The 8,164-nt window shown below is 41.7% G+C and overlaps 1 long non-coding RNA gene across 1 annotated transcript in view; it reads right to left on the bottom strand.

The window, feature by feature from the left end:
- Positions 1–2,046: 2,046 nt before the first annotated feature.
- LOC109312014 overlaps positions 2,047–8,164 on the bottom strand; it is an 8,289-nt gene continuing 2,171 nt past the window's right edge. The window contains exon 2 of the long non-coding RNA XR_002101686.1: positions 2,047–2,430. This is a non-coding gene — a long non-coding RNA (uncharacterized LOC109312014). The remainder of the gene's footprint in view (positions 2,431–8,164) is intronic.

Here is an 8,164-nt window from a genome sequence, read left to right as displayed (position 1 = left end):
CAAAGATTAACTGGATGTAATGCTAGGCACTTGCATGCTACTGGCTGCAGAAATTGGCATGCCTCATTCACACTAGGCTGATGGACCATTAGGCTCAGGCCAATCATTTGCCTTATTCTGATCAAGCCATGATAGTGCAAACAGGTTTGTTAAGGTGCAGCAGATCCACAGAGCAATCTTTATGCAGCCATCAGGGTGCTTGCTTTATAGTGCCTGTCAATCACAGAATCATGGAAAAGTAACCTCTGGAAGTCCCTTCCAGCCCTATCTAATTCAATGTAATATGCTGTTTCTGCAATCAGCAAAATAATTTGACTGGTGAAAATGCAAACATTTATATTAGGATTCTTGTGCTGCACATAATGTAACTTAGGCCCAGTCTCTTCATCCCATAAATATTTGTAAACTTTTCTGATATCACCCAATAGTTAATGTCATTCACGGATATTTATTTGACATGCCTTAATTTGTTTGCGTTGACACAAGTACAGGCTGAGAAAAGATCTCACTACTTCCATTGGGTAGCACAGTTTTTCAGGGCAAAATAAAGAACCAGTATTTCTTTCCATCGCCCATGCTTAGTGTTAGCATATATCCATTCAGGACCTGAGTGCAGATTTCAATAGAAGCAGAGCAAAGTTAACACTAAGAGCTTTTGAAAAATCTAACCTTTTTATCCATCTCTAAAAAAAAAAACAATACTGATAGCAGTTGCCATGATGAAAAAGATATGTAAATTAGCAGGGAAATACACTCCTCCTTTGATTGCAGCATATTTTAAAAAGGACTTTGTTTTTTCTTATGAACAGAGCACCTTGAAACACAGGGATAACAGATAATAGGCATTGCAGTTAACTTCCAGTTGGAGACAAAAGGACCAAGAGGTCAAATAGCATTTGGATTTCTCTGGCAGCTGGAACAAACTGTACTGTTCTTACTATATCTGTTACAGGGGTATTTTATAAATACGTTTATTTCCATAAAAGACAAGAGTGAAAGCCTTTTCCAGACCTTGCATTCAGCTTTTGTTCTTCATGTTCCTTCTGCTGTGGCTAAAGTTTTCAGAGCCTAAGGAGAAGCTCATATGTAAGTGACCTGACCTTCAAAAGTACTACAGAGCCAGCACTTCCTGCTGATTTCAGTTGGAGCTGCTGGTCTTCAACACTTCTGAAAATCAAGACATTTATTAGAAGCCTAAATATAGATATGGAAGCCTATCTTTAGCACACTGTATATGAGTATCCTGAACATTTTTCTACTTTTACATCAGTGTGAAGTTCTACAAGTAGTTATTTCTAAGTAATTGCTTTGCAATGTATTCTTCAGCTGCCCACTGCAATGTTTGGTAAGCTGCACATGCAGATGTAAAGCAACTCAATGCATGGTGCATCTCTGAGAAATGGAATGGCAGTTAATTGTAATTCAGCGACCCCGTGGGCATGGAGAATTTGAATGCTATTTGATCTATAGTTGCTTTCCTTGGCTTACTCCAAGGCCGACATTTTTAGTTAAATTGCAAATAAATTTGTTTATAACGAATAATAAAAAAAAGCTGAAATAAAAGTCTTGTGAATTTTTACATGTTAAAAAAAATTGTTTATAAAAGTGTTTCTTTCTGGTTCCAAACTAAATTGATTTGGACTCTTTTAAGATAGTTGTTGCTTCCTTCCTTCCATGGTTCTGTTTTCGGTTTGGTAATAGGGATGACTATCTGGATTAGCTGGATACAAAGTCCGTTGCACATGCTTTGTGAGTTCGGAAAAGTACACAGAAAGGTCCTTTTCAAAATTTATTTCCTGGATCTTTCTCTCTGCAAATGCCTCTATAGTTTCTCCTGTTTAGAAAGATTTGTCTCTTCTTTCCAATGCGAACATTTTGAAAAAAAAGAAAAGCTTTATGCAACACTCTGGTCTTGTGACTCAAGAAAAGGCGTGCTGAATCAGAGGGCTTTGCTGGCTCTTGGATACATAAAGTCATGTAATGCTACCTTCTCAATGTAAGTGTCTACGGAATAGTGAGTGGGAAGCTTTTTTTTCAAATGCTGTCTAGTAAACCAGCCAATAAAGTATATTACATTAAGTCACAGTCAGGCCTGATGAGCTGAATAGCATGTGTTTACTAGCTCTCCTGTGAGAAAACAAAACTGTTACCCAGGTCTCTAGCAGAAGCAGCTGCTTCACTTGCACAGCCCTGTGCTAACTTCTCTCCATTTGATTTTCCTCATTGTTTCTGGATGCAGCTGATTATTTTTAAACCTGCAGAGCTGAATGCTGCTTTGGAACTTGTTCCATGAAGCGACACTCCATTGGTGTCATTAGGTTCTTGCCCTTGATCTCTCTTGCTTAGATCTTCTTCTAAGTTTACGGTATTGGGTATAGTAATCCAGGGCAGCATCTGTGGGACTGCGAGCCATGGCCAATTCCTCATTAACTGACAAGAAAAAAAGAAAGCCCAAATGTTATTTTCAAAAACTGAACTTTTACATGGAAAACATAACAGCAAGAGAAATTTACCCAGAATGCTGAAGGAAATGCTTCCTGGCATGAGAGGGTAGTTAAGGTAATATGGCCATTGAAGCCTAATTCAAATTGGTTCATTCAAGTCAAAGGAAATACACTTATTTTCTTAAGTGGGCTCTGGCTTAGGCCATAGTCCTTGGACAATTGTAAATGTTGTGGTAGTTTTCTATTTACATTGCAGAAATGTCTTGGCGAATTCCCAGTCACCAAATGAGGTCTCAGAATGCCAGGTGCTGTACAAATACAATAAAAATGATTAGTGTCTATACAAGGATGTTACAATGTAAGTGGTAAGATGGGAACCAACCAATGGGTGCAGCAACCTATGGGAAGACCTAAGAACAAAACGGAACAAATCAGCCTAAAAAGTATCTGTAGCACCAACTTGCTGAACTGTTGCTGAGTATTTTGTAGGGGAGAGCTTTTGTAAGAGGGATTTGAAAAAGGACAAGGTGGTAGTTTTGTGAAAGTATATGGGGGACCCTTCCCATGCTTGGAGAGCAGCATGAGAGAAAATGAGAAGGTGCTCGTTTGAAAATTGAACCTGTAGGTCCTGGCTGGGGTAATGGGGAAACATTGTCAAAGGAGCTTCACCCAAATCTTACGGAATATCTAAGGCCCTGTCTGGGACCTAGTTATCTGGCCTTGGGCTAGTGGCTGAATCAGGTGACAGAATTGCAGGTCAATACTTTGGTCATGGGGCTTCCTATAAGAAGACCTGCTCTATGGTCTGGAAGAAAGTAGTCTTTGTAGGAAGAAATGATAGGGAGCACTCCTGCAATGGCCTGAAGGGAGAGGAGAAATGCCAAGAAGCCTGCAGCTAGAATCTACAGGAGCAAACAGAAGTGCAGCTCCCTGGTCTAATTCATGGCACTTCACAGAAAGTGCCACGAGTTAGATTGATTCTCCCAACCCAACAGATATTAACTATTGGGTTGAGAGCGTGGGGGATGGAGCTCCAGTTTGGAGCCAATCTAGAGGGAAAGGCTGTGTCTCTCCTCCCCCAGCCCCCTCTATCCCAGCCCCTGATTCAGTCTCAGGATGGGAAAGAGAGAAGGCAGGGGAGGGAGGTCCATTCTTTAGCCTGCTCTGGAGTGGAGGAATGGGTGGATTGGACCCCACCACCAGCTCCACCCTCTAGCACCTGCTGACAATCCCTAGAAAGAGCTCCCTCCTCTCTCTTCCCCACTGCCCCCTTGAGAGCAAGGCTGGGCTGTGTCAGTCCAGCCCTGTCAGTGGAGTGAGCAGACACAAGTTAATGAAGGTGCTGTGCTTTAGATCATATAATGAGGGTTCAGTTTGTTGTAGGATTGAGCCCTTTTAAAGCACTCTGCAGCATAGATAGCATGCACTTGTGTTGGGTCACAACTATAGAGTACTTTCAGGGGACAGATCAAGTGAAAAGTGCCACTACTGTCTGAGCCTCACATAGCTTCCCTAAATTACATTTGTGTTTGGAAGAGACCCACTGGATTAGGAAAACCCTGATTTGGGATTAATAAGGAAAGGGCATACGTGAAAGGCCTGGAGACAGGGAATGGTCCAGGGAAATGAAGCATGGGGTTTGTCTGAGTATGTGGACCTTTTCTTTTTGTTTATAGGGTTGCTGCACTACAAGCCAGAATTGAGGGAAGATCCATTTCCCTGCTGCCCCCAGAAGGCTGCCAAGGGCGGCAGCCAAAAAAAGGCCCTGACATTGGGGTAAAAGGTGCTCTTGAGGCTGGAATGGCAGGCTCAAGACTCAGCAGGAAGTTGCTTGAACAGTTTTTGGTTTTGTTGGACATTTAGTTGTACCAGAAAGGGGGAGGGAGGGTCTTCATGATTTGACTGGAGGGCTAAATCTGGGAGATGCTGAAACTGGCCTAGCTCAGAAGAGGAAACAAAAGTGTCTGGAGCTAGCAACAGGGACACTGAGGCCTGGAGTTCTGGATTCAGAAGGCAATAAGGCAACTTTGTCACAGTCCATTTTGAAAAATCTCACTTGTCCAGGGCAAACTGAACAAAATGTGTTTAATCATTTTGTGGCCTTGTGATTCAGTCTTTATTGGATTTAAATTGGTAAGATGCAATAGAAAACTGTTTCTTTCACTGACTCCTTACCCAAGTGGGTATTTTTTATGGTTGTTGTTGATGTTGCTGTAACAAGATCCATATCCATGGGTGAACAGAATTTCAGTGCCTTTGATCTTCTGGATATAAATAATGTTTACTGGTATGATATTCCCAAAGTCCTGTCAGTGCTATGGCAGGAGAGTCACAGAACCAGAGGCCTAGAAGAAACCTCAAGGTATATATTCCAACCCTTTGCATCAATACAGGATTTTTCTAAATCATTCCTGCCTAGTGCTCATCCAGCCACCTCTTGAATACCTCTAGTGAAGAAGCTTCCACAATGCCCCACTACCTCACTTTCCTCATTCATGAGAAGGAAGATTTTCCTATGATCCAAACCACTTTGCTGCAGCTTAGAGCCATTGCCCTCTGGAAAAGGGGAACTTCTCCTTCTCCCTGTTTTTTGTCAGGCATTCAGATATTTGAAAACTGCTATTGTGTCCCTATTTAAAATCCTCCTTTCCACCTCCCCACCCCCAAGTCAAACATTTGTAAATCTCTCAGCCTTTCCTTGTACAGCTTGCCTACCAAGCCCTTTACCGCTTTTGTCACTCACCTCTGGACCCTCTCCAGCTTCTACACATCCTCCAAAAATATGGAGGCCAGAACTGCACACTGCTGGTTATGCCTCTGGATGAGGGTCTTATCAGTGCTAAGTAGAGTGGTGCTATTGTCTTCTGTGTCTTAAACCTAATACTCCTGCTGATGCAGGCCAAAATGCCGTTTTCTTCTTTTGCAACTCCATCACTGTATCACAGCACTGATGCCCTCAGCAGTCAGTCATGGAGCCTTGAACATCAGATCCATTTTTACAAGGAAGAAATATTACTTAGAGAAATTAAGGGTTTCTTTGGGTGATACCCTTTATCAAACCATGAGGTGACCATTAGGTCAGCTGATGGAGAACATCTTTCATTCAAAAGCTTGTCTAACTATACAGTTGGTCCAATAAAAATGTCACCCTAAGAAATCCTTGCCTCTTGTATAATAGCTGGACCGTTATTGCTACAACATTACTCTTATACTACCATACTATTATGAAACTATGGCCCAACTTATGGAGAGTTGCAATTAGCCTGATTTTGCTCATGGGAGAGGAAAATCCTGACTAGATGGAAGTTCTGCCAAAAGAGATCTCACTTTTGAAAAGTTGAGAAATACTGTGTGGGGTTACTTCAACTTCATTACTTCCAGTCTCTTTCTAATAGATGCACAAGAGACAAACAGACATGTTTCATTACTAAGATATCAGTCATTACTAAGACTGTTCTTCTTCATTTCAAGTAAAGTTTAATGTTAAATCCTGTTAATCACAATTATTTGACCCTCTCCCTTCATGTACTGCCATTCTACCCCCTCTCTGGGCAACACTGAGGGCATTTCAACTCTTAAGCTTCCTGATACTGTAGACATTGGATAGTATACCAATAATACTTTGGTATAATATCATGCTTTTGTTTGTTCATGTGTGAAAAGGCAGTTAGCAGGTATAGGTAATTCTTAGAGACAGGTGAAAGCAGACCTTATTTAGCCATACAGAACAGGCTTTGTTAGCTGGTAAGTTTAGCATCTGAAAAAAGTACCTTGGGCTGTTTGTGTAATTGTTTTAAGAGCCTGGAGCTCACTTATCGATAAGTACACAGACACTTATTACTGCAAAATCCAAAGTTTCAGAAACACAGAGAATAGATGACAATAGATTATGGGAATTGATTCATCTGCATATTTCTATATGTATGGACTGATTTACATGAAGGGCTACATCAAATGTGTCTTGGTTATCAGAATTTAGAACCTAACATGTGGTCGAAACTTGGGTTGAGCTTAGGAATATGAACTGCTGTGTCCCTGGCTGGCTCTGACAACTTCCTGGACTGGCCTCCAAATAACTTCACAAGCTTTTTCCTGCTTGTTGTGTAATGACAGAGGACTATGGTTGCATTGTAGCCCTGTGCTGGCTGTAGTATAACTGGCCCTTCCCTGTTCTGGTTGGGCTTATAGACCCCAGTGAGAAGCCCAGGTCTGGCTGCTGCTCTTTTTCTTTTCTAGCTGAGGACATGGCTCTGACTTCAGCTCCCTAGTTATGGTCTACCAGAGACTTTGGTTCAGAGTGGCAAAGAGAGCACTTCTCCTTGTCATGCTAGTCATTGCAGAGTCTGAGTCTAAAGGAAAAGATAATGATTCATGGACTCCTGATGAGCTGCTACAGATGCAGGGCCCTAGAGATCAAACCAGTACTGTGTGTGCCTGCCTACAGTGGCCCTAATGTTGGTGCATATAATCTTAGCTTTTGTAATGAGGACACTTAAGCTTCTTAGGAAGGAATAGGGCAAAGAGCAGCTAATTCCAGGAGCCCCCTTGGGTTTAACAGTCACGTGAGCAGGTCTGAGACAGACCACAGCACAGCTGACCTCTAGCAATCCTTTGGAGTTAATAGACCACTCATTCCCATAGGAAGAATCAGTAGCGTAGTTGTGACAGTGCCAACTGGTGTCACAGGCAGCTTGTATCAGATGCAACAAAACTCACTTAACTCAGAAAAAAATATTGGCAAATGAGGTGGTAGCGTCAGGCACAATTACTCTACAACTATGACGTTGGTGTTTTGACAAGATTTGTTGTGGTTTTTTAAATGCAGAATTGTGTGCCTGGCTTATGTGAATGTGTTCAGAATACAGAGCTAGTGCTCTGGGTAATTCTTTTATTGCTTCCGTACATTACTCTTGGAAAAATTAGGACCATCTCTGTGGGTTTGATTAATGCTCACTGGCCATTCTAAATTGTTCACTTCCCACCACCCCAACTTGGTACTGTCACTTTGATTGCTTCAGCATTTCTCTTTTTAACTACTTGTCCCCCCTTTACAATTAACAAATCCTCCAGAGCATGTACCATCAAATTATTTCATGATTGTGCATCAAATAATGTATGCAGATTTTTCAAGGATGGCAGTAGTTTAGTTCTAGCCTTCTATATTCAACTTAATTCAACAACGAAGAACTCAAGCAAAAGAGGCTGTCAGTGGCTATCAGCAGCAAAAATGTTACCAGATTTCTCTGACATCCACTGTGTCTTACTAGACACTGGTATGCAGTGGAGTCTGTGACCTCTGAGGATCTGAGAAAGCAGCTCAGGAGTTTACATTTTTTACCATGCAAAAAAAATGAGGCTAAGAGATGCAACAATACTATTTAAGAACCTAAATTCTTATTGAAATTGATAAGACACTTAAGGACACCTTAATTCAAAGACCTTAATTCAGAGTCCTCTAAAATCAAAAGGAGTCTCTCAGTCCTGAATGTGGTATAGATTTGTCCATAATAGCTTTCATTTAAACCCAGCACCCTTAAGTGAAAGTGGCAATGCTTATAAGCAGGGTTTGAATTATGGGGGAGCTGAGGGGGGCTGATCCCCCATAAGAGATGAGAGTCCCCCTATAAGAAATTAGAGTCTACCCCAGAGGAGGAGGCTGATCCAGGAGTTGGAGCACTTGCTATGACATAGACTCCCAGCAGGGTTTTAATTATGGGGGG

The sequence above is a fragment of the Crocodylus porosus genome, unplaced genomic scaffold, assembly GCF_001723895.1.
Source record: "Crocodylus porosus isolate Cpor-Errol unplaced genomic scaffold, CroPor_comp1, whole genome shotgun sequence".
Lineage (NCBI taxonomy): Eukaryota > Metazoa > Chordata > Crocodylia > Crocodylidae > Crocodylus > Crocodylus porosus.
The sequence above is the reverse complement of the archived record's forward strand: the minus strand, read 5'-3'. Positions and strand labels throughout refer to the sequence as shown.